Source organism: Ammodytes marinus (genome assembly GCF_949987685.1).
Source record: "Ammodytes marinus genome assembly, chromosome: 17".
NCBI classification, from domain to species: domain Eukaryota; kingdom Metazoa; phylum Chordata; class Actinopteri; order Uranoscopiformes; family Ammodytidae; genus Ammodytes; species Ammodytes marinus.
In genome coordinates this window covers 12,988,208-13,015,168 of record NC_137221.1, presented here as the reverse complement: position 1 = coordinate 13,015,168, position 26,961 = coordinate 12,988,208, and the positions used below count along the sequence as shown (strand labels likewise).

At 41.7% G+C, this 26,961-nt stretch overlaps 1 protein-coding gene across 1 annotated transcript in view; it reads left to right on the top strand.

Annotated features, from left to right (window-relative positions):
* The first annotated feature begins 11,458 nt into the window (after positions 1 to 11,458).
* The window catches only part of atxn1a (ataxin 1a), an 86,034-nt gene continuing 70,531 nt past the window's right edge, over positions 11,459 to 26,961 (top strand). Inside the window, exon 1 of the mRNA XM_080045547.1 lies at positions 11,459 to 11,546. The gene's annotated coding sequence lies outside the window, so the exon portion shown is untranslated. The remainder of the gene's footprint in view (positions 11,547 to 26,961) is intronic.

The window sequence follows — 26,961 nt, the reverse complement described above, 5'->3', positions numbered from 1 at the left end:
AGTATTGCTGGAGCCATTCCTTCATCTTCACTTGCTGCCTTGCAAGAGCTTCCTCAAACACCTAACACCAAGTAGATTACCTGGTTGGTTCAATAGAGAGAGTAAGTGAAACTGGACAAGTGTGTTATTCTGCTTGTCAGTATTACTCATATCTGCCTTGTGCTTCATATGATTAGTAGTAGAAAAATTAAAGTACACACTCATGCACGCACACACGGAGTAAGATAACTGGAGCACGGGAGGTTGAAGAGTGAGAAGGAGGGCAAAAAAAAACTGAGCTGCCTCTTAGCTGAAGTAAATAAACAGACAGTTGTGGCTGTGTTTAGACAAACCCAGGCCTTCTCTACATTACCCAGCAGAGGGAGTTCCCTTTGGATTTACTGTCCGTCTTCTGGCTCCCCAAGAGCAGGCTGTTCATTGGTTCTCAATGGCCGGTCGGAGGTGGCTCAGCCAATCAGCACGCTTCTGGGCCACAAACATCTGAAGTAGTAATAATGTGGAATGTGCTGGCTCGGCATGAGCTGTCAACTAGAGCATGTAGTACTATACTATATGCGGAGAGAGGGAGGAGACAAGTGGAGAGGAGGAGGAAGTGGTAGGAGCTCAGTGACACAGACTTTGTGCTCTGTGTTAATGTGTGTGTGTGTGTGTGTGTGTGTGTGTGTGTGTGTGTGTGTGTGTGTGTGTGTGTGTGTGTGTGTGTGTGTTTGTGAGTGTGTACAAAGCAGTACTATCAGCTGTTCTCCAGTATGTTACCTAACTTCCACAAATGCGCCTCACCCTATGTGCCTCTCCCTCTTTACAATACACACACACACACACACACACACTCACACACACACACACACACACACACACACACACAAACAGACTCTATTTAACATGTGCACTGTTGAACAACTTGAAAGACAGACGTGTGAACACTGAACAGTCATGCAAAACTTTTGGTTTGAATAGCAAAGACTCACAAATCTAAAATAAATCCCAGACTGTAACCAGACTGTAAAAAAAAATCATAAAAATTGATACTAAAAAACAGTGTAACATGATGGGACACAAATGTCCTTTCCCCTCCAACAAAGACTGTAATATTTTGCCTTAGTTTGGTTTATTCTGTTATAAAATGCATACAATACCACCTCCTCGCTTTACCTTTAAAAGTGATGTAGTGGGCGTGTGTGTGTGTGTGTGTGTGTGTGTGTGTGTGTGTGTGTGTGTGTGTGTGTGTGTGTGTGTGTGTGTGTGTGTGTGTGGATGTATAGATGGGGAATTTTGTGAAAAATCCCAAACGACCAAGAAACAATCTGATGGCTCATAATCTGGCCATGTGTTAATGCAGGGTCAGCTACTGGAGGTCTGCTATTAATAGAATGGAAAAGCAAGCACTACTCACAAACACAGGTGGGCACACGCAGGCATTAACACCCCCCCCCCCCCCCTCCCATGCATGCATAATGGAACACAGTGCACAGATCCCCCCAGCCTAAACACTCTACTTCACAGAATAATTTACATACTTTTTTTTTTACAGCAAAGTTACACTAAGGATTTCAGATGCCAAAGCTGCAAAAAGTAATATGGAAATTGAAATGTATGCAGGGTATTCAAGGCCTTTGGCTGTGCTTGATGGCGGAGCAATAGTGCTATTAGAAGGCAATGTCTGTCTGAACATTTCCCTCTCAATTAACTTTGCTCTTTATCAATGCTAGCTGCTGGTTTGATCATCGGTCCCTTCCTTTCTATCTGTGTCGAGCAAATGTTTCAACTAATTGCCTTTATATTTTAACCTGCTGGCTCTTTTGCCCTTTGAACAGCAGTCTATTCCCTTTAATTTGACTCATAGCGATTAGTGTCTGGTCTAACAGACGACCAGGCTTTCTGTTTCTCTATCGGTCATTTGAGGACGCACATTTTACAACACAGAAAGCCGACTTCACAATAGATAACTGAAGTACATCATTTCATAACCAGCTGGTGTACAAGGAAAGTGTTGTGTATGCTGCTGGCGTGCGTCAGTGTGTGTGTGGCAAAATGGGGTCATTGTCCCCAGTTGGGCACATTGTAATAGTTTAGCCACGTTTGCTGTACTCTGCCAAATGTATTAATAGTGTTTGAAAAACCCTTTATGTTTTTCAACTGTAAATGAGTCATGTGGCACCTTCAAACAAACACGCACACGCACACACACACACACACGCACGCACACACACACACACACACACACACACACACAAACACACACACACACACACACACACACACACACACACACACACACACACACACACACACACACACACACACACACACACACACACACACACGTCCCATTAGCTACCATCCATGACTCATACTGTATATGCATGCTATTTGAACAGCCAGGGAGTGTAAGCTTGTGTCAAGTTGCGGGGGCATTTGTGGGACTATTTTGTGTTCTCAGCCTGCTGTGAATACCGAAACAACAGCTATAATGATCTGCTGCACATCAGGAGGTCTGAGGAAAGCCTGCCAATAATTGAGTACCACTTTTCTTTCAACTCAAGGAAGAGATTGTCTGGAAATGTGATGCCGAGATACCAGAGAGCCTGCAAGCAATGTCGATGCTTGTTATGTTATGTAAAATTAAACAGGGAAAAATGATAAACACATACAGTATACGTTTGCCCACTGAGAGGTAATGGTGTCGCTTCTGTGCGAAGAGGAGCCTCCGTTTGATTGTTATGTAACGCCCGCTGGTAGGGACACATAGGTCTCAAGTTAAAGCAGACCCTGACACAAAGATCTATGTTCTTTGTGAATTATTACCCTACCACAGGATGTTGAATGCCATTTTGCACTCAAAGTAAGTGCTAAACGTGTTCATTAACAACCTTGAGAAATGATTAAGAGGCCAAGCGCAAGGGGAGACATAGCCACGCATTTACTCTGATCCACAAATCTTTCTCCCCCCCCCCACCCCCCATGCAAACACAACACACAATCACATGCAAACATGTCACTGTCACCCAGCATTATACAAATAGTGAGAGCACCCTTGAGATGCTTCATAGAGAGCTCTTCTCCACTCATAACAACGGCTGTATGCGCAGACACAGCGATAAAGATTCATTAACGGTTTGTCGGGCACAATGTTATCAGGCCCCTTGAGGCAACGTGTCTAGGGGGAAGCAGCGCGTTGATGAGACAGCAACTTTATTGATTCCAGTTTTATCTTAAAGTCTTTTGAACATAGAGCGACTATCCATGGCCCGGTGGATGCCCGAGTGAGGTCCCATTGCACTTGAAGAGAACAGCAGTCGGATAACTTTGGTGGCATAAAGAAAGGGTGAGGGAGAATTTATAGCAGATGAAGTGGCTTTAAAAAAAAGAAGATGTATTATTGAATTACACGACTACTAAAAGGTTCTTGTACACTTGAATGCCTTGAACCGAATGCACTCCTCCTGAAGTGCAGAGGCAGTTTGAAAGCTGCATGCGCTGACTGCTGTGAACTGACAGTGGTGTGTGCTCAAGGGAAACTGGAAAGAAGTGATGAAGGAAAGATAGAGGAAATCAAAGAAATGATATGAATAATGCAAAATGGAGGCTGCTAATTAATGCTTCTTGCAGAGAGTTAGATGAGATGATTAATGCCACTCTTGTGTGTTTGTTATTGTAAAAACTTTAAGCAAAAAATTATTGATATGGCCCATACAGTATCACAAGTTACAATCCGCCTCAGGGGGCTTTACAGTATGTACATGTCCTTTGACCCTCGGTCTGGATATGGAGAAATTCACCCATAGGAGGGATCCCTTCCACGGGACCCACAGACATTCTATTGACGTTGTGAGCACAGAACCAACAGAAAATACAGCTTTCACACATTCTATTGACAAAATGATCAAATATATAAATATGAAACATATGTAAACAATAAAGATCCAGGAGGATGTTGAACAACTTTGTCCAATAGGTAGGTCCTTAACCACACAGCCTCCTCTCCACCATGGAGAGCTGTTTGATTCTTCTAATAATGTTGAACAAACTAAACCTAAATTAAAGCTCAGACGAACTTTCAGTTTTTGTTCATTCTTGAACCCCCTTTGGACAAAAGTGTAATACACCAGCTGTAGTTCCTGGGTGAGCGTAACAATGACAAAGGCATTAAGAATAACTATATTAAAATAGCTCTGTTTTGCACTGATGGTCTGGTTCACTGTAACTTCTGAGGAAAAATTTGACTGTTTCAGACATATTTAAAAGTTTCTCTTAGCACCTTTGAATTTCAATTTGGAAAATGACCCTTAAAAAAATCTCTGATTGCCTACTTGTTCCACAACGGGCCGGCAATGCATAGGGGAGCCACCAGCTGGAAAGAGAGAGAGAATTCGCCGGAGGGCATTGGACACACACACGCACACACAGTGGAAGGTGCTAATGATGGCGGACAGAACGGGAAGTCACAGAAGAAGAAGTATTGATCGGTGACTATACGACGCAATGTGATCAATGGATGCGGTAAGACGGGGCATTTGCATCAGTGGGCTGTCTCCCCTAGCTCCACTTGTTCATATGAATCTGTTGATTATTTGTATTTTGAATTAGATTTAGTCTATGAAATGAAAAATGACCATCCAATAGGCCAGGGTCATAACCCGAGATATTCAATTTTACAGTTATAAAACAAAGAAGGAAAATTACAGAGTTCAACATTTTGAGAAGGCTATTCCAAGAGTTCAAGAACACTTCTTTCTTACCAAAAGTTAAAATATGGATACCACTGTCTATCTCCACAAAGTCACTAGTCCTGTCAAAGAAATACTCAGATAGACGATAACTCCTTAGTGAATCAAACAATTGTTTGTAGAATAATTCTTGGCACTTAGGCACTATTTTCTTTAAAAAAAAAATGGTGACAAACCCAGGTTTAACATATGCTCGGGTTTTCACATTCACAACCTATCAAAGGGACACAACACTCTCTGCTCTACTTTTCCCTTCTTTTACAACTCTGCATTTGTCACTGTCACTTGTGTTGCAGAAAAGAGGCTCCTCCGACTGTCAGGTTTGTCTCTCAGTTCCTCTTACACAGTTTGCACTGTCACACACAAGAGAGAAAATGAAAATCAGGCACCCGGGCAAGGGCAGCGTGTAAGGGGAGAGCTATAGATTTGTTGGCTGCCTCTTTGGAGCTCATGTATTATCCATCCGACCCCTCCATGACCCCCGCATTGGAGACTGTGTGCTGTATAAGCCTGCCTTGATATCAATCACCACTGTGTTGTATGGATGTGTGTGTGTGTGTGTGTGTGTGTGTGTGTGTGTGTGTGTGTGTGTGTGTGTGTGTGTGTATGCTAGGTTGTTAGTGTGTGTAAGAGTCCCTGGTTAGTAGAGTTTTTATGCCAGAAAAGATGGCTGAAGAATCATCCTCATTTATAATACATGAGAGGCTTTTTTATGTTTGAGGGTTGAGCGTGCACGACAGATTCAAAGAAACGCTGGCGCCTTTTGCTGAGAGAATTACATAAGGATGAAAGTACAAGTTAAATATAACCACCGAAATGACTTGGACATTGCAGAGAATGTAAAAAAAATAGTTCAGGGTGTGTGTGATAAGTAGAAAAACAGTGCGTCTCTGTAATATTGCAGTCTCATCTAAAAAAGCAGCATAATAAGTTCTAGGTCCAGAACTCAGATAGATATTTTTAATAAAACACACAGACACAGACACACACACACCATATTCACCTGCATTATGTGCGCCTCTTTCTGCCCCTTTTCATGTTTTATAAAAGCAAGTTGTACTGTCTGCCATTACTGATCTGCTGCCGTAATCATGGCAACATTCAGATGTCAGATTTCTGTGCAGGAGCAGAAACACTGTGTGCATGCTGGTGTGTTTGTATTGTGACTAATAAAGAAAGACAGCGTGAATGACAATGACACACATGTACAATGTATTTATATATTTGAGTTTAACTTCATACCGTGCATATAGCTTTAACTGAGCAATCTAAGTGCAGTTTTACCATTCTAATTAGGTTTGGACTTTTTTTTTATACAGATCGCATTAAGGCACTCCAGATTACTTCCTAAAATCTGCCTGCCCTAGACATTGTGATTCAATTGGCTTTTGTTAATACACAGATTAGGAAACTCTCTTTGCACCCTAATCCTCCCCGCTTCGTTCACCCTTTTTGGCAGAACGGGGAAGGTGTGTGAGAACAGGTTAGCCGATAGCAGGCATTCACTGTAGGATTACACTTGCAGAGGAAACTTTAAGCCTGTGTTACTTGGTTTTTAATGAGGTGGTGTGAAAAGGATGGTATAGGCCTATGTATCAGTGAGCTTGTGATTGGGACATGCTGATTCAAATGTGCATCATGCGGCTGAGATGCAATGACATCATCGCAGCATGTAAAAGTGGAAAATATGTTGGGGCAATTAGATGCAAGAAGTGAAATCCAATCTATTGTTTTTTTTTCTATGTTTAATATGCAATAAAATGTTTGTGTTTCTTGGCCTGTAAAATGGAGTTACTTTTGGGGGCTTAACTCATTTGAAAAGGGTTTAGATAAATAAATAAACAAGCAATATGGGAGGGATATTCAAACCACTAGCTTGAAGTGACGGACAAATGGTTGAATATAGGCCCTAAAAAGTGATGGATACATGGTTAAACAGGATAGATAGCTGAACAGGCTTACAAGAGCTAGCTAGCTAAAAGTGATGAGTAAATGGTTAAATGGCATTGATAGCTCATAGTAATAAAAAAATATGGTTAAATGGATGGCTAGCTAATATGAATGAAAAATGGCAAAAACAGCTAGTAGTTACAATTGTTAAAAGAGATAGCTACTGTAGATAATTGGTTAAATAATGTATAAATGTTTAAAGGGATAATTAGCTAAAAGTATTAATAACGGTGGAAATTGTTTAAATAAATGAATGGATAAACAGTTGAAATAGTTAGCTAAAGTAATGAATAAATTATGAAATGTTTCAAATGATTGGATAATGGTTAACATCTCTAAAATGAATGGATAAACAATATGGATTATAAACACTTGACAGTACCAGTAATGTCAGTACAAATAATTATGCTATAAACAGGTATTGTGGTTGACATACATGGCAGTGTGGATAAAGGGGAAAGTGAATACATTTGATAGGGCTGTATGGGTATATGTGACAGAAAAGTTTGGGAGGCAGGGTTAGGCCTATAATCTCAATAAAGCTTTCAAAATGTATCTTCTCATTCAAAATTTCTGTTGTTTGCTTTTAAATCTTTACATGGGCTGGCACCTCAATATTTGTCGGAGTTGCTCTGCATTCATGCTCCAGTTAGAGCAATGCGGTCAGCTCAGCAGGTGTTGCTGGATGTCCCTAGGTGCAGACTAAGGACAAAAGGTGACAGCGCTTTTGCTGTGGCTGCTCCCAATATCTGGAACAGTCTTCCGCTGAGTCTGGGAACTGCTCAGTCTATTGACCAGTTTAAAACGTTGCTGAAGACTCACTTTTTTTGCATTGGCCTTTAACACAAGTTGAGCTTTTCAAACTCCTATGTTTTTTTCTTTTTCTTTTGTTGTTGTTGATGTGTATCTTAGGCCTATATGTGTTTGGTCGTACAGCACTTTGGTCAAACTGATGTTGTTTTTAAATGTGCTGTAGAAATGAATATGACTTTGACTTCTTTATTTGGTTATAAATTACAGCAGTGTTATATTTCCTCCAAGTGGACATTGCTATACATTTGATTGTTTTTAAAGTATTAGGTGAAACACTGTTTAATGGGATTCTGTCTAGTTGCTATAAGAACATGTACACACTTCTACATTCGATCAAAAGGGGGAGCATTGAGCACCATCCCCTGTGCACAAAGAGAACTTCAGCAGACACACCGTGGCCTTGCACAATCTGAAGTGACGGCTGCTTTCAAAGCATCGTGAATGAGCCTCTCTCCTGCACTAAAAAAGTATTTATTGGATTTTTTTGCAGAGAATGTGAAGAGATGACACATCCACACAATGGCCAATACTCTTTTCTCCTCCTCATATTTTCACTCGGCTGAATAGGTAAATGGTAATACATTCCTGCACAAATTAAGAAAATGCAATCGTCCAAATGCCTGAGGATGCTGTGGTGCTCGATAACTGATTGTACTATGTTAAGAACGCACTTCAGACACTTTGTTACTCTGCTGTCTAATAAAGCAGAGACGTCCATGGCCATTAGAAAACTCGCTTAAAGAGCTGCTTTCAAAGGCTGGTGGCTTTCAAAGGCTGGTGATGATCAATTATTAACCTTGATTTAAGCTTGGAGTGTTATTTATTCATATGCCGGGTGGAGTGTCAAATCCTTTGTTTGTGTACTTGTTGAGTAGAGGTCTTTTATTCAGCTGAATGGAGGTCTTTCTAGGTTTGCTGGGTGAGAGGGGTTTAAACAGAAATACACTTTGTTAATAACTTGGACCGGGTTGATATATCTCTTCATATCTTTTTTAATATTTCATTTGGCACCCCTTCCCCAAAAGAGAGCTTTTTAATCGCTGAGGGTAATACATTGCACTTGGCATTTAAGAAATGAGTCATTTAATCTCACATCATCTCTCTCATGCAGGCCACACCTGGTGCACTTTGTTGTCCCTGACTGTATACTGTTCGCACCTCCTACAAAAGAGCACAGGTACATCTCCAGGGAGTAACCCAACCCTCGGAAAATCTGCTCCTCCTTTGGGAGTAGTTCTTCCTCAAGCTCGCCATGGCCCTGTACCACACACACACACACACACACACACACACACACACACACACACACACACACACACACACACACACACACACACACACACACACACACACACACACACACACACACACACACACACACACACACACACACACACACACACACACAAACAAACACAAGTATTCTCAGTGTACAGTGTAAAGTAGCAGCAAATCATTAAAATGTAGGCTTTGGCACACAGGCAACTGCCTAACTTTATTTTCCTATCTGCATTGGTCCTTTTCAAATGCTTAAAGACAACATGGAATCCTCCATATGTCGAGCCATGCATGGAGCCACGGTAAGAGTGAGTAGGCGTTTACCTGTAAGTACATGCACAGGCTAAATAGAGAGGGAGTAAATACTGGGACGAGTACACTCTTGTATGCAAACAATTAGTGGATGCATGCACTTCTCTGCATGACACTTAGCAACCCATATTGTTAAATGCAAAATCAGGATTACTAGGTGATTTATTCAGAAATATGTGGTCAGATATGCTGTGAGGGCAGCTCATATATACACAATGCTAAATGTAGTGACACCACAGGAAGCCAACCAGGGCTTTTAAGTATCAAACACCACGTACTGTGCATAGTCTGCATAATAAATGGTTCTGAACTGAAACTCTTCATTCCTGTCTCCATTCAAATATACAAGTCCATTCACCACCAGACGCTGTCGCTTCATTTCTATGCGCCCAGGCCTTGAATGTAATGCTAGCTTTCTGGCACACAGCGCAGCCTACCTCTGTGTCTCTTTTGTTTGGCGTACATGTGAGGAGGGCACAATAGAGTGGCGGACAATAGGCCACTTATTGAGTGACTGGCAGGGAGTGGGAATACATCCCAGATCGTCTGTCACTCTGCAGCCTCGTGCACCCTACGGCTCATGGTCAGTGTCAGGTTGCACCCGCCTGTGACGAAGGGGCCAACGTGCCTGCTGCCATATTGGAAATCTGGGAGAGGTCACCAAGGTCAAGATGATAGAAAAAAAAACAATACACACTGAAAATGGAGGGTTATGGGTTGCCTCTTATTTGATGTTTACTTTATCCATTTATTCAAGTATTTTTTTTATCAGAAAAGTATCTTAGCTAATTATTTTTGTTGCTTTTATTGTTTTAGTTATTTTTTGGTTGATACATCTGTAAGTTCTTTTTTAAAAGGTCAAAAAGTGACAGAGAGCCAATTTCATTTTGCAGCTTAAAGTGAAATGATGTTAAATCAATTCTGTCATGAGTAAATAGAGGTCTTTCAAAAACATGTTTTCTGGTATAACTCCATGATGGTGCGTACAGTATGTCTGTGGCTGTGTGTGGAGTCAGTTGCTATCTGCAGTCGAGAATTTTTTTTCCGCCTTGTCACTGTCAGCTGACTATCAGTGGTTGCCTTCAGCTGAGCTGATTCTCTTTGAGATCTCGAGCTCTCTACGTCAAACGCCTGCCATGACCTTCTGGCCCGTGTCTCTCTAAAGAGATGTCAGAGGTTTAATGCATAGCGTGAAGATGGTGTGGTATCCCCCAGCATGTGATATAAAAGATTAAACTGAGCTTGTGGAATAAACAACAGCCACCAGTGTTCACCATTTTACAATTTTCACTGTATTAAGTTTGTTAACTGAGACAGCTTTGTTTTCCAAAGTTCAAGGTTTCTGTGTATTTGTGGTGTTTAAGAGTATATAGGCTACACTTCATGGTCTCTTGTAATGCATACATTATATTAACCTATATTGTTTTGTTCTGTTAATATCTGATCGTCTTGTATGTATAATATATGCTCATAATAGTATTCTGGTTATTTAAGGTTGCTTACCTATTATAGGCCTACTACGCTTGTGTACTTGTACTTCTGTTGTTGTAATGAAACATCAATTTCTGTACTAAAATTAATATTATAATCAATTCAGACGCTTACTCAAGCATAATATGGCCCCTGTCAATGATACTATATTGTCTATCATACTGTTGGATTACCATTACTGAGCTATTAATACTCTAAATATAGGCCTACTGTTGGGTAGTTATACAAATCCAGCACTGTTTATAAAATGATCACACGTTTTATAATTGTGTAAATATGTGTCTGAATAGGCCCAAATAATGCTGTCACATCTAACGGAGTAAATAATTACAACATTGACGTTTGAACTGTATTGGAAAAATTGTGGAAATTCTCAAGTAAAGTACAAGTTCCTTTAAAAAAAAATGTACTTAAGTATTCTGCTTGATCTTAAGTTCTTATGGGGTTTGCAGCCCGAGTGTTCATTAACGCTGGAAGGGAGCTCTGCAACTATTGCTGCTTCGTGTTGAGCGAGGATGGGGTGACAAAGCTGTAGCCTATCATATTGGATCTATAGAATACAACTCATAATATGGGCAACGTATCTCTCTAACACACACCTCTGGGATTTAAAGAAAGCTGCCTTTATGTGACTATATATCCACTTGAACTAATAATGGCAAAGGCCTGTACTGTGCACTCTCACGCCCCATACTGTAGGCTACTGTCAGTGAACGTACCTTGTAATTATGTGTTTGCTCTGCCCTCAGCCCTCTCGTATTTTTGCATGAGTAGCTTACAAACTGCTCCATTTTTGAACTCTCTCTCTCCCTCTGCCTCTCTCACTCTCTCTGGAGGTGGGGGCAGAGAGCTATTAGGCGTGCGCTGCAAACATCATTAGGAGGGGAGACGCTTTTCACCGTCAGCGCCGGAGCAGAGCAGGGGAGCCCTGGCAACAAGGAGAGACACAAACTCAGCAGCCCGTTGCACCCTACAGTAAGTCCCACAAAACTGTTCATTCACGACCCGTGTCGCCAAGCCGTCATTGTTTTCACCATGCCACTTTTCCCTCTTTTGGATCCGTGAAGAGAAAATGGCTGTAAGAACTGGGCAGGGTGGTGCTGACGCTCTGGTTTAGCCTACTTCAAAGCCTTGGAAAATGTTTACTTCGCCCTCTGACCTATTTTTAAGTACACAAACAGCGCGGGGGTACGCTGGGTTTTGGGTGTAGATACTTGTCATTGCGGAACGTCAATGCAAAGTAGTGTTTAAGTGGGGCGAGAGAGAGCGGTGGTTTGGCTAGTTTCTGACCGAGTGAGAAGCGCGTCTGCCGGGCGAGCCGGTGTCGGGCAGGCGCTGTACTTCCAGTAACTGCGCCACTCGATCTTGCCTCTAACATTTGCTCGTTGCAGACTGTTTCGAAGCGCTTAACATTGTCACACACTGCTAAATAACGTAGCTTCGAGCCGTCTATGCCTTCTTTTGAACTATTTCCCCCCTGACAAGGACTGTCAAAGACAAGCATTACATTTGTATCTACCGTTCACCATCGCGGAAGTGTTTTCTCCACGAAAAGAGCCGAAGAACAAGTAACCACATGATAAATAATTTGTCCAGTGCTTGCGAAAAACGTAGTTACATGTTTTGTGTTTGTTCCGAGTGTTTATTAAATACGCTATATTTATTGTTGCATAGGCCTACATGTCATATGTTACACACGGTGTTTTCCATTGCCAGCTGGTTCGTAAAGGACATAGGGTTTGTGATTGCTGGACTGCCCGTGATGTCATTCATCCTAGCTTGTACCATTATATAACGGGACTGTAGGGAAGCCTGTGATAGCAGGCTATTTTTACTCTGTTTACACCTCGGAGTTGCACTCTGGGTAGCTATGCGCCCCGATGGATAGAATAGGCTTTTACTCACATTATGAGTTTAATATGGCTTTAAAATGAGATCAAAGTGGACAGTTAGATAACAAAAAATTAAGATGGGAAGCTACTAGTTCTCCCCCACCAGCTGCATTCAAACTTTGAATTGTTCCCCTTTTTAATCAGTCCGTTTTTTTGTTATTATTTGCAATTTTGAACATTGAACATTGTCTGCCATGTTTAGCCTACTCTGTCATTATGACTGTGACTATTTATGAAACATTGTAACCTATTTAGATTGCCTATAAAGAGGGCAGCTACTATCGGCTACACAACACTAATGGCCGCTTAATACTCAAAGGAATAACATAAGAAAATCTAATACTGGATACTGATGCATAGCCTTTGTGTATGGCTATGCACATTACTGTTGGGTCCCACAAACATTAGGGGAGAAAAGGGTAACATGAGACACTTTTTACATTTGATAATTTTACAGAAAATCTAAAGTGTATTTGTTTCAAGTAATGGTTATTATATATTCTGCAGGTTGTTGTGTAGCCTACCCACACGGATTAAACAAGTTATATAATTATGGTTTTAGACCCCCCCCCCCCAGTTGTACATAGTGCCACCGTTAAATGTTGACATTAAATGACACAAAATTAAACAATTTTGAGATAATTTTGAACTTATTAATGCCATGAATTCAGGAAAAGCTAAAACTTGTATGTGGAAATATGCTTTTGTACGGCATGTATGTTGTGTATAGATTAAATGAAATCTTCAACAATTAAGTATTTATTACATCAACATTGTACCACTTGTAACAGTGTTCAAACATTAACAAGAACTTTCAATAGTGACACACGGACTGTATTTGTGTGTGTGTGAAAAGCACTGTAATATGATTACACCAAGGCCTTCAGCTAGACCAGAGAGGGAACTGTGATATTTCTTGGCGCCGATTTAAATAATTTCAGTTTTGTGCTGTTTCGTTGGCAGATACTTTGGCTTGTCTGGTTCTCTGTATTGTAAGAGGCAGCAGGTCCGAGAAGGGTAGTAACCTAGTGGTAAGATGGAAACGTATATCTGAGCTCTGGGCGATGCCTCCATGTCCAGGGATGTGAGATGTAAGTGGTAAAGTGAAGCGGACCCAGTTATTATCCCTGTGGAACACCATGAGCAGGTCTTTGGGACATTGTGTCCCAAGGACAGCTAACACCTGCAAATCTTACCAGAGGAAAAATGTCTAATACAAAAGGTGAAGATAGAAATCATTGTAGGTAAACAGTAGGTATTTGAGTAGGAAGGCAAGTGCTGGACTGACAAGAGGTGTCCAAAATTTACTTGACAGAACGTATAGTAATTCTAGGTGTACTAAGGAGTCAGTGAACTTAAACTGTGTATATTTAGAGAAGAGCACAGGGCATAGTTGTAGTTGTTCAAGTAATTTGAAAGCTTTGCCTTAATAGGCTTTGTGATACAGAAACACCAAACTATAGCGCAGTTGTTAAGTCATGCCACTGCCAATCAGGCATGCTGTGTCACCCTACCACACACACTGACACACACGCCGCCATAGCCTTTAATTCTAGCCGCCACTCACTTTCAAATGGTAATGAGAGGCAATTAGAAGCCAAGTGTCCTAATCACAAGCCATTTAACTGAGGATGTCGGAGCCAAACTGTATGTGCACACAGGCCCACGCACTAAAAAAAAAACGATGAATACACACATCTGCTAAATCATGCTAAAGTCTGTTTTTTTCTCTCTATGGAATTTAACTGTCTATGTAAAGGAAAATAGTGCCCGAGTGAATGTGTGTGTGAGATTTCCAGGTAATGGTTGGGCATAATTTTCACGGTTGATTGAATAAATAATAATAAATACAGGCAGAGTAGGTGGGGCAAAGGCTGAAAACTGTGTTTATGCGTGCCTGTGTGTGGTTGTGGAGAAATTATTTGGAACAACTGTACTTACCCCCAACAATTACTTGCACTAGAACTTTTGACAGGTTTATCAACCTCTCAAACCCTGAAATAGCAAATCCCGTCAGAGTCTGCACGGGTGAGTAAACTTTCTCGCTCTGTTCTTGTAAATGTTGGCACACGTTTTGACACCTCCAGGACCATCATGGTGGTGTCACATGAGCACAGAACAGAACTTATGCCTCGTTTCCACCGAGTAGAGCGGGTCGGATCGGAGCGGTTCGGTCCGGGTAGTTTGGCTTTTCATTTGCCAAAAGTTGGGTAGGGTACGGTTTAAGCGCACCTAACCGCTCTGAGCCGCTCCCGATCTCAGTACTCCTCCGTAGGGGTACTAGCTGCCTGAAAGCGGGCTGAAACGGCGGAGCCGTCATTTGATTGGTCGAAATAATAATTTCCGCCATGTGTAGTCATCTCGGCAAGAGTGAAGAGAGTCTTGTGTATTGGCGAAAATGTGAGCACAGAAATGTTTATTGTGTGGTGTTTTTCCTCGTCAATAAATTAATCAGTTGGTTACACTGTGTCCCACTAGTCACGTATTTGCCGCAGCCAGCGCTGTTCTCTCACTGTCTCTATCAGTTGCAACTTGCACCGAGCCGTCTCTGTGTGTTTTCGCCATAGATAGTAGGCTAGTAAATACACGCTCACAACAACACGGGGGGAATAAATAAAGAAGCGGCTGGTTTGACCAAGCAAAAACGAGAGACCGCTGGCTTGACCACAGTTGTTCCACAGCCCGATAGTTTAACCCACATTCTGGCGGCGGCAATCGCAGTCCAGCCTAAACCCCGCCCCACCAGTAAGGGTAGGGTCCGCGGTGGAAACAACACCGAGATTCTTAAAAGTGAGCTGTTCCGCTCTGAGCCGCTCTGATCCGACACGCTCTACTCGGTGGAAACGAGGCAAAAGTAACCTTGCCCTTGCAAAAGCTTCAGGTGGAGTTTGGGCAGACCAATGAAACATTGGTAACCAGACAGAATAGGCATCCAACAGCTCTTCAAGACGCCAACAGCTCTTATATGCAGCCAAAGTTTTCTTAATGTTCCGTTTTAATTGCTCCTACAGCCCCGACTGCCAACCCTCTTACGCACGTCCTGCAAGTGTGTTGCAAGGAGCCATATCAAAGATAGACAATTGGTATGATAATGTAAACATGAGTTGGAAGAAAATGTAGCTGCTCCAACACCATCTTCTTCGCAGATAACCACAACCTGAAAATAGACAAAGCAATGCACACATCCCAAATGCATTATAGGCCTGAGGAAAAACAGTGTGTGTTACAGCAATCGATTAGGTATTCTCCTGTTTCCTTCCTTCCGCCCTGTCTGTCCTTCGTGTCTTTTCTCCATGTTTTCCTCCACTGTCACACACGAAAACCTTATGTTTGATGCGGGATAATGAAAATTCTGTCAACCACTATTTGCTGTATTCACACCAAACTGCTGTCCATGGGCATCAACAGCTATACAGAGAAAAAGAAAGGATGAAAGTATAGGAAGTATGGGATCGAAGTGGGACGGAAACAGCAGGCATGAGAAAAATGATTCTGGAAAAAAAATAAATAAAGAGTGGTTGGTGGGTTGGGGGTGATGGCAGATCAAGAGATTGAGCTGTCTGGTTGAACCATGCAGTGCGCTCAGACCTTTTCAGCTTTTTCCTTTCATCCTCCTCTATTCATGAGTGCACAGCGAGTACACGTGCATGCACACAAGAGAAAGGACACGCTCACACACACAGAATAGCCTACTACTTTTAAAGGGGATCAATGAGAGTTTTTTGTATTTTTGTGTGAAAGAACATTCCCCTGTGTGTGTTTGTGTATGTGCCCTTTCCCTCCCTGTCTTTGTTTTGTGCAAAGTCTTCTGTTTCTTAGACTGTGCTGTCTCTGTAGAATAGCATAGCAATTGCAATTCAATTGAGGTGCCATGGTAAGCACCTAAATTGCCAATCTATAGTATAAAGTATCTATCTATAAAGAGTGATAACATGTGGCGAGTGGGTGGCTGTGGCGAAGTGGGTAGGGCTGTCGACCCTCAACTACATGGTTGGTGATTCGATCCCCAGTCCCCCCGCCACATGTCGAAGTGTCCCTGAGCAAGACACTGAACCCTAAATTGCTCCCGATAGTTAGCCTCCTATCTGTGTGTGAATGGTAACGTGGGAATGGGAACAGGTCTCCTTTGAAAAAGAGTCTCCGGTCTCAATGGGATTTATCTGTATACATAAATGTTAATTTTTTTTTAATAAGGGTCAACATGGCCACACTTTTGTGGTGTTGTGACTCATTAAACTTCACTAATGCACTTGTTGAAGTCCCATTAGTCCTTCTTGAAATGCATATTTCAATCAAAACGCTCTGTGACATTCAGTAGTGATTGCTGTTCCGTTAAACACTGTACGGTACTTGTGTGTGTGTGTGTGTGTGTGTGTGTGTGTTTGTGTGTTAGAGAGCATGTTTTAATCTGCCGTCCTTGATTCTGTTTCTGTGCTTTATTTTGGAATGGAAATCTAATCAATACCTTCCAGAGCTTGTGAATGACCAAGTGCCAGTGTCTGAATGAGAGAGAGAGAGAGAGAGAGAGAGAGAGAGAGAGAGAAAACCATCGTTTAAACTTGTGTTACACTGTCGGGTCGATAAGCCACTGCAAGGCTCAATAACCATGTGCAAAAGGGAAGCTGGCTTGGTGGACTGAGTTAAGCCATGGGTTGGCTTTGGCTCTGTAATGGCTGTCAGTGCAGCTGACATTTTATACAGTTGTCTGTATGCCAGACAGGTTGCTGTAAAAGGCATACAAAGAGTATTTAGTGGTCTAAATGATGATATGATCTTGTGCTCTTGTGGTGCAAATAACAAACTTTTAGGGCTACCAATTCGAGTTCCTTTCCCAAGCCCACTCATTAAGTCACGTTAAAATCCTCAGAGTCATTTAATAAACTCTCTCCAGAATGATAGCCCGAGCTATATGTAGAATGTGATGCCTCATGTAAGTCATCATGCAATAGTTAATTTGTAGTGCTGCTCCTTTTGATCTCTCCGCCTTGATTCATATTTGATCATTCTCCGAGCAAAGCCCGGGGTGAGAGGAAACTCTTTTAAGCATTGGGCCTTTGAGGAACGAGTGGAATGTGGGAGAACCTAACCGAGAACAGCTCACTCTTAATGGGACATTCTAATATGGTTGGAGGTATTTTCTCTTTCTGTGTTTAATGGTATAGCCTATATAGTGCATAATAGAGCAACTTTTTGGATTTAAATGGTTATTAGACAAAGTCCCTTCTCTCAATAATATTTCTCATTCCCCTACTTCAAATACAGTTTTCTGTGTCTTGTGTACATTTGTGCCTCTGTTTCTGTATTCAATCTTCCATGACTCTGCATCGTCTTGCAACTTTCTGGGCTGTACATATTTTTTATGTCTCTTCTTTTTTTTGTGTTCTCTTCTCCTAGATAGTCTTTTCTGTCTTATCCTTATCAGAGTCAGTTGAGGATTACAGTGGGGGGTTGACACTGACTGGCAGCAAGACAGCTCCTGCAGTCTCCCCTCTTCCCTATACAGCTCCAGTCCTGGGACAGGGATAAGCTGACAATCTGGGAAACAGCCAAAACAAAAAAGACAGTGATGAGGAAGAGAGATGAGAAGAATGCCACCAGATCGGCCTGTCTAGAAATTCTGAAAAGTTGAACAGAAACGTATCTTTCTTATGCCGATTACAGTTTGAAATAACCCTTCATATATTTCTATTTGTACTGGTGTTTCTCCTTCAATCTTTGGGAAGAGAAGCCCCCGAACCCTTCGCTGCAAAGTGGGTGTGAGTGGGTATCAACAATGACTTAAGTCTGAGCCAGGAGGATATGCATTCAGAGAGGAATTCAATAACAGGAAAATGGCCAGTGATACAAACAATCCCTTGAATACCAAAACACACCCTTCACCAATGTTGTTCTTGGCACCAGCTCGCTTTCCATTACTACTGTTTACTCCTTAGGACGCTTATGTCAGGAGGACGCAGCACATGGCAGTATGGCGAGGGTCAGTGCAATGCCTCCTCGAACATCTTGATTTTTTTCATCGATGGTTCATTCGTGATGTGGCATGTGCAGCCAAGACCCAAATTCCAGTCTGTTCCACGGCCAGTTGTTATCACGGTCCATCTCTTTCTGATGAAGCATCAGTGTAGAAAACCCTTAGGCTCTGGTCACCATGTGGTCAGGGGTCACACATTGGGTGGACACTGGAGGACAGGTTGAGATTTAGGCGTGTGCAATAAAAAGGTGTCTGTAAGGCTAAAAGTTTTTCCTCTCCGCCGGAGCTGCAGTGTGGTTTTTGTGAAAAGAGCAAGTTGCTGGATGCGTGGCTGGATTGCTGGCTCTTTCCGTCCGTCTGTCTGTCTGTCCTGCTGGCTGGCTTGGCTGGTAGCTGTGGCATGGCCAGTTCCCGTTTTTTTTTTTACTGGCTGGCTTGATGAGCCTCTCCTGGCTGGACATTTGACTGGATGCTTGGCTGCAGGCTAGCTAGCTGACAAGCCTTCTGGACGCCCAACTGGCTGACTGACTGTGTGACTTGCCATTATTGCTGGCCCTTCCTCTAGCTATGTAGTAAGCTCATGACATTGGATCAGGGACATTTGGCCATGACAGTCAGGGAGGTGTGCTAAAACACTGCTGATAGAGATAAGACCTAGGGAGCCAGGATGTTGGTGATGGACTCATGGGGAGTCCATCACCAATTACAGTTTGAGGACCTCTTTAGAGACTGTCTCAGGGGCACTTTACACGACAACACGAAACGGTGCAAACGCGGAAATATTCTCGCGGTTGCACTATATAATTTACATGAAAACAGCAAACGCAAGCATGAAACCGCAAGTTTTTGAGATCTACTCCCAGGGAGGATTTTTTGGAAAACACAACGGTTTTGGTTTCTTGTAAACACCGAAACCATTTTCCCTGGTAACGCTGACGTCACGACTCCACTTCACGTATGCGTAGTCTATAACATTTGCTGTCAAAATACCCACATGCGAGTTATAAAGTTAGAAGACAACATAACATAAAAGGTGTCTCCGCGGCACCATCACTGTGATCAGCGGAGAGTGTCGTGCAGGGCTCAAATATAACACTCGCGATTAGTAAGTTATTGAGACCACCCGACCCTTTTTCTGGGGAAAGATTTGTGCTCTGCCGGTTTTTCTAGCAAAATAAACGTGTGTAGCTTCTATATGCCTGGGACACGGCTCTCTCTACATTAAAAAACACTATCCATAGTTCAGCGTGCAGCGGTTAAGTTACTGTTCAACAAAAGGAGCATTAAGGCTACGGCTTCACAGTAAAAGCATTTCACTGGCTAAACATCAATAGCATTTCACTGGACAAACGTGAGTCGACTTTTATTTTGAAGTACGCCTAACAGGAAAGTAGCCGCTCACAAAGCCCCTTCACTATAAGCATGTCTTCTGTTTTCACGAGTTCAATGCGGTGAAATAAGAGGACAGAAAGCTTGTAATTTACAATACTTGTAACCCCAAGCTTACACCAACCGCTTTATGAACGTTAATGGCATTACTTTTCGATTACAGTAATCAAATTGAACTGGAAGAGCTATCTACTAGGCTGTGTCACCGCTGACTATTGGCTTGGCATGGCTGCTACACTGCTACTGCAGCGATTTCGTCCCGTTTCCTCTGAAAACATGTGTACGAGTGAAGATGTCGGATAAATTGTGTCTGAATGGGGGTTTTTTTTAAACCAAAAACGGGAAAACTGTCACATTTTCACCGTGTAAAGTGCCCCTCATTCTCGTATTTGCTTTCGCTATCCTACACTATGGAGTTTATATGTTGGCAGGGAAGATGCAACTTAATTGGAGCTATAAATGACCCTTATTTTAGATCAAACATGGGTCTGGAAAAAGCGTCTGACTTTGAAAAGGCATGAGCAACTGAAGTAGATCAAAATGTCTCTGTATGCAATTGGATATACCCTAACCAATCAGACCGATGATCACCCAAATTGGCAAAATCAAATCGCCAGCAGACTTGGCTGGGTTCACCCAGGCTATGTAAAGATAGCATTAGTTTTGCTTTGAGTGTAGTAAAAAAAGATCATGTCAGGACAAATATGTCAGTACATAATGGAATTCTATTTCTGTGGTTCACTGTACTGCACTTATTGCTATTTAAAAATAAATGAAATGTCACCCTCAATGCATCTTGTATTACTGTAAAAGATTGCTTTTGAGTGAGTACGTGTGTGTGTGTGTGTGTGTGTGTGTGTCGAGGAATATGAAAACTAGTCGAACTACCTTTTGTTATGTGTACAGTGTGTGTATTTGTCTTTTCTTTGTATCCCATCACTGTTTGTTGCACTGTACATGTGTTCATCAGGTTGGGTATTTAAGTGTTTATTACTGCCATGGTTCAGGTTTGTGTTTTAGCCAGTGTGCTCATCAGAGAGGGAGTGTGAAGCATGGTCTGGTCATCTACGATACCGATAAATGAGGTCAATGCAAGGTTTTCTCTTTGGCCTGGCCAGGTCTGCTTTCCTGACACTGTCTGTCAACTTCCACAGTGAGGGGACGTGACTTGGCTGTGGAAAAATGGCTCATACTCGACTCATAAAATAAATCTCTCACCACACATATTGACACCGGTCTCACACTCTCTCACACATTGACAGGCTCGTACATGGCTTGGCATAATATACAGACGTTTTCAGCAGATGTTTGCACCTACATATTATACAGCACATAAACACACACACTTGTTGCAGCTGCTCTTATGCTTGTGTAAACACTCACCCATTGCAGGGGCTTGCCCAGGGAAAATACCTGCGGTGGGAGAATAAAGTTGACCTAATGGGAAATTACTAGGCATCTTCATCAGACCGAAATCATTTCTGCATTCCATAGCCCTAATAGCTCTTACGGGAACTTTGAAACTTTCCAGATGTGTGAGAACTCAGTAAGCCACAGCTACGAGTTTCAAGTGGTTTTAGAATCATCATCATCATAAAAAACAAATGGGTATCTTTTCAACCTGTGTCTCACCACAGATCTGCTGTTTGATCTGCTGCTTACCCATACAGAAACATAAGATTGCTCACAATGTTGAAATATCCATTTCCATCTATCTACTGTATATGATAAACATGTGCATTTTATTTTATGACACAGTCTGCTAGAGTAACCAGACTACTGTTGACGTGGATCTGGATGTTTCACCTTGTAGTCGTTTCAAAAATCATCGTACAGTTTAAGGTAGATCCTTTTTTATAGGTATGTAAAGATTTCTTCTTCATGTTGAAGTTTGAATTCAAAGTAGGGATAGGCATAATTAATCGATTAATCGATCATTGCTCGTTAAGAATATTGTCGATCACGTGAAATTGTTATCGATCATATAGCCGTTGTGTTGCGCAGTGTGATTCCGGCAGCACAGCAATGAGTTTCACTATGTGGCAGCACCAAGCCCCAACCTCAGCGATTTTTACCGGCATCCAATAAGGAAGTGACCTACAACTGTAGTAACCAGAAAGTGCCACTGGGGGTGGCGCCAAGACGAGCAGTTTTTCTTTGACTCACTTGTTAGTTAGGCCGTTTTCAAAGTCTTATTAAACCTATTTTCAGCCTGGGCCACAAAACCATTTTAGTCTGTATGTTTAGGTCATATCTCCATGACAACACTGAGGGGGGTGAATTTTTTTGGCCCACGCTAGTTTTTATTCTTTTGGAGGTTAAAATGTATTGGCGCGATCTCTTGAGTGACAGCTCTCCGCCCGTTGTCCCTCACTTTGCCTCGGAGGTATACGTCAGCTATCTCCCTCCCCCCGACGTGACGTCGATTCCCCTTTTTGGCAAGAGGAGTGAGGCGGAGTAAAAATCTCACAAGATGGCGACGCGCACAAACCAGGATTATTGGATGCCGTGTGAATAACTGAGGTCAGCCCGGATGCTACATCCATATTATTTACTATCTATGGGCAGCACCAAAGACTGTATGGGCAGCAATTAAACATCCTACCAGCAGGGGGAGATACTTAACTAGTAGTAGGAGACAACAGAACAGGCTCAGGCAGCAGCCTGCGAGCTGCCGTAATGTCAAAACATAAACAGGAAGAAGTTAAGGAGAAGTTTTGCATCGGACCGTACAGCTTTAGAACCGAAAATAACTAAGTTCTTTAAAGGCCTACTTCACCGGTTGGAATATGAAGGTGTATTGAATTCTGAGATCCTATGTAGTATAAATGTGCAATTTTTTTTTAAATTGGTTCATCCTAGCCTGAGAAAAGGCTGACATCACAGTAAGAGAAATGTAGGGTTAGACAGTGAGACCATAAAACACTCTTTCTGCCTTTTCTCAGGCTAGGATGAACCAATTTCAATTTTTTTGCACATTTATACTACATACCTAGGGGGCAAAACCCCTTTTTTTTTGAAAAACAGACATGGAGCGTTGTAAAAGGTTGTTCACCAGAAATGATATGGACCTTCCACGATCACAACCTGGGTGGACAACCTTGTCAACAAGCTGCTGGAAAGCTACAGCGGGCCGACATAAAGCAAATCAGAACCACTGTTTAAGTGAATGGGGATGGGCTAATTGGGAATTTTTTAAACTTATAGATATCATTATGAAACTTTGCCAGTTGATTACTGACATCAAAACAACAACTTTTTGTATTACAGTATTTTCCAAAAGGTTTGAATACATATGAAAAATCATCAATATCTTACTAATGATGCGTAAATTTGCATATCTGCAAAGCCCCAAAATCTAGATGTTGGACAAAAACAAAGTCAATTTATTTTTAAATTTTGAGAACAAAACAAGTGTCCAACTGCCTGAAGCCTTTCCTAATCACTGTTCAAATTTGATCAATAACCCATAGAAAATGAATTTTTTACACTGTTTTTTTCAAGGTAATGTCTAGCCGTTTCCTAAAATACCAGCTGGAGACTCCAAAAGGACACTTTTGGTCCATGGCACATGAAATGTAACTGTGTAAAAAATTTATTTTCTATGGGTTATTGATCAAATTTGAACTGTGATTAGGAAAGGCTTCAGGCAGTTGGACACTTGTTTTGTTTTCAACATTTAAAAACAAATTGACTTGGTTTTCTTCCAACATCTAGATTTTGGGGCTTTGCAGATATGCAAATCTTCGCATCATTAGTAAGATATTGATGATTTTTCATATTTATTTAAACATTTTGGAAAATACTGTAATACAAAAAGTTTTTGTTTTAATGTCAATAATCAACTGGCAAAGTTTCATAATGATATCTATAAGTTAAAAAAATTCCCCATTAGCCCATCCCCATTCACCCTCATTCACTTAAACAGTGGTTCTGATTTGCTATGTCGGCCCGTTGTAGCTTTCCAGCAGCTTGTTGACAAGGTTGTCCATCCAGGTTGTGATCGTGGAAGGTCCTAGATATCATTTTTGGTGAACAACCTTTTACAACGCTCCATGTCCATAAAATCACTTTGCCCCCTGGGTAACATAGGATCTCAGAATTCAATACACCTTCACATTCCCACCGGTGAAGTAGGCCTTTAAGCATTGTGAAACCTTGTATAAGTCCAACACTTAAACAAACCGAATTATGTACCACTTGTACATTGAAGCCTACATCCGACCCTGTTTAACGTGTGACGTTAGCGCCGCTAGCATTAGCGTCTATGCTTTCCTACTTCGCCTTCATCAGGGAACTAATTTGCACATTTTAGATGATGATTAGATGAAGTAACGTTAGGTCCTTTATCACTCAGAGAAACGTGCCGTGCCCTTATGCAGTCTTTGGCAGCATCTTAGGAGGCGCATATGTGTTTAAACTTTAAAGATATCGTAGCATTGGCTCCTTGTTGGCTCATAGCCTCGGGCTTTAACCAGCGCCACATTTTATTATTATTTTATTTTAAAAAGTTGCCTTGTCTCAATAGATTGTTGTTTGCCTAGAAGATCTTGGAATAAATATGTAATTGAGTAAAAACCTCTTGTATACAGTCTATGGTAAAAACGCTGTATTTTGGATGTTCTGTTGGCATTTTTTAATATGTAAAAAAAGATAACGATTACTCGATAATTGCTCGTTAATTTTCCCGATGATCGATCAATTGAATTTCTTAAAATGCCCATCCCCATGGTGTAGTGTCCAAAAAACCTTTTTCAGCCTCAGTCTGCAACGCTCCGTTTAAGAGCCTGTCTCTTTAAGCCCCGCCTTTCAAAAAAAGCCTAGGCTGCTCTGATTGGCCCTGAATCTAACTGCCAGACAAATTCCTGGGTATCTGGGGGTGTGCTTATCACAGGTGGAGGTAGTGCTAAGTCAGGTTAGTAAAGGGGGGGCTTCTCCCTCAAATCCCACACTGCTGTAGGGGCGCCGTCATTGACAGTATCAACAATTTAGGATTAAAAATGAGTCAAGTATTTGGTTGCATTTGAAGCTGGAAGTTTTACAAACAATAATGGGGTAACAAAATAAATCAGGCAATGCACAGTCAATTTAATGACATCTCCAGCAGTTGTGGTTTTGACCGCTCTTGAAATGAAATTCAAGTCATCTTTGTTTGAGACCAAGACAAGACAGAGTAAAAAGGCTTCAGACGGGACCTTTTAAAAAGTGGTCTGGAGGAGATCGTTCTTGAGTACTACAACACTGCCTACAAATTAAGTATATGGACTTCACTGAGATGGCATGCCCATGCAAGTTTTGAGTTTCCATGCCACATTTATTTATTTTTTATTCTTCCGGACAATTACACACAATACACAATTTTCTCTTTGCATATTCATACATATTACTTTGTGTTATCGTCCGAAGGGTGGCAGGAGAAGCCACATCTGCTACGTTATGGGATTGGTAATGTGTCCTGAAAGGGTTGGTTCAATATATCCCACAGCACTTGAAGACATCTTGCAGAGACGATACAGATTCTGAATTGGCTGCTACTATGCCTGCCCGCCCGCCATATGTGTAGCATTAACCAAAGAAAACAAGAAAACACTCCCTACTTTGTGTGTCAAACCTCTCACCACCAATTAGCCTCAAAAACCTACAACTGACAAGTTGAGTGAAGACATATTTTTTCTCCCCCTTCCTCTTTCAGCCCAGTGCTTTGGTTGTTATAAGGCGAGTATCCAGTCAGCCTGGTATAATGCAACATAACGTGCCATTAGCTCTGCTAGCAATTCACCCAAACACTGCCTCTTGTGCGGATGGCTGAGATGGATCGCTGAGTGCATTCGAAACCTGACGGGGGCACACACACAACAACCATACTGTACTTCTGCTGAAAGGGTGTGTGGCAGGGTGGGGGTATAGAGTTAGCATAACCCTTTTAGGAGGCACTTCATGGATACCTTTTACACTTACTTAGAGAAAGAGCAGTGTTTTTGTGGGGAGGGGGAGAGCCACTTTGTGTGTGTGCATGTGGGTCATTAAGAGTGGGGGCATGCAAAATTCATGTTGTTTCAGTACATGGAACTCGGAACAAAATACACCTGTCATAACTGCCATCACTAATGTAGCACACAGGTCCTACTGTCTATGAATCTCAAAAGAGTGTATATTTTAAGGAATTGGACTGTACTGAACCAACAGGCAAGCTGACTAACCAGGTACCCCAACCGTTGATTGTGTGATGGCAGCTTAACTCTCCGGTATCTACCAATGCCATTCTTGAGCGATCAGATTCAAAAGTGAAAGAATTTGAATGTGCTGTTTTTCTTCCCGAGACGCAACAAAAGCAATGATTTAGACCAGAGTTGATCAGATAAAGTCTTGAATGTACTATTATCATAAAATGTATTAATGTGTATGGGTTTCAAATGGCTTGATTCAAAACCACAATTTAACAATCTTAGTTTTGAATTGAGTTCAAGTCTTGGCTGATGTAATTGGAGGCTATTTTGTAGATTGCCTTGTGTAAAATTCAACATTTTCTCCAATGTTGTACATTCACCTTGATCAATTTTGATCAAGAGGTAAATGGAAAAACAGTTTGGATAAAAACCCCTGTATCACATGAGAATGGCTATTATCTTATATACGAAACAGGAGAGAGGGTTCATGGCTGTCTCATTTGTAGTTAATATGAACCTTTTAGGTCACCCACTATCAATGCAGCATCTCTCTGCGCAAGAGGGCAAGCCAGCTTTTTTGGGGCTTTTGGAGGAAACTTAGTGGCGATATGCACACACAAATGTACACACATTGCTGGATTTGAGGTTTGGCCGGATTGACCTGAACTCCATGACCTTTGCCCTAGCACTAGAGGGGTTACTGAGACAGTGAACATCAGGTAACATCTGCTTAACCCTCTTTGGTTTACCGAAGCATAAATTACAGCAGCAGTGGACTGGTTTGAACTCAAGTCAAGTCAACTTTATTTTCAATTTCTGCAATATGTGCCATACAGAAGAATCGAAATTATGTTTCTCTCCGACCCACAGTGCAATAAGTACAAGAAATAGTACGTGATCGCTACTATTAATACACCCTGCTTTATATAGTGAGACACGGCACACACTTGTTGACGTGTTCCTAACCATGC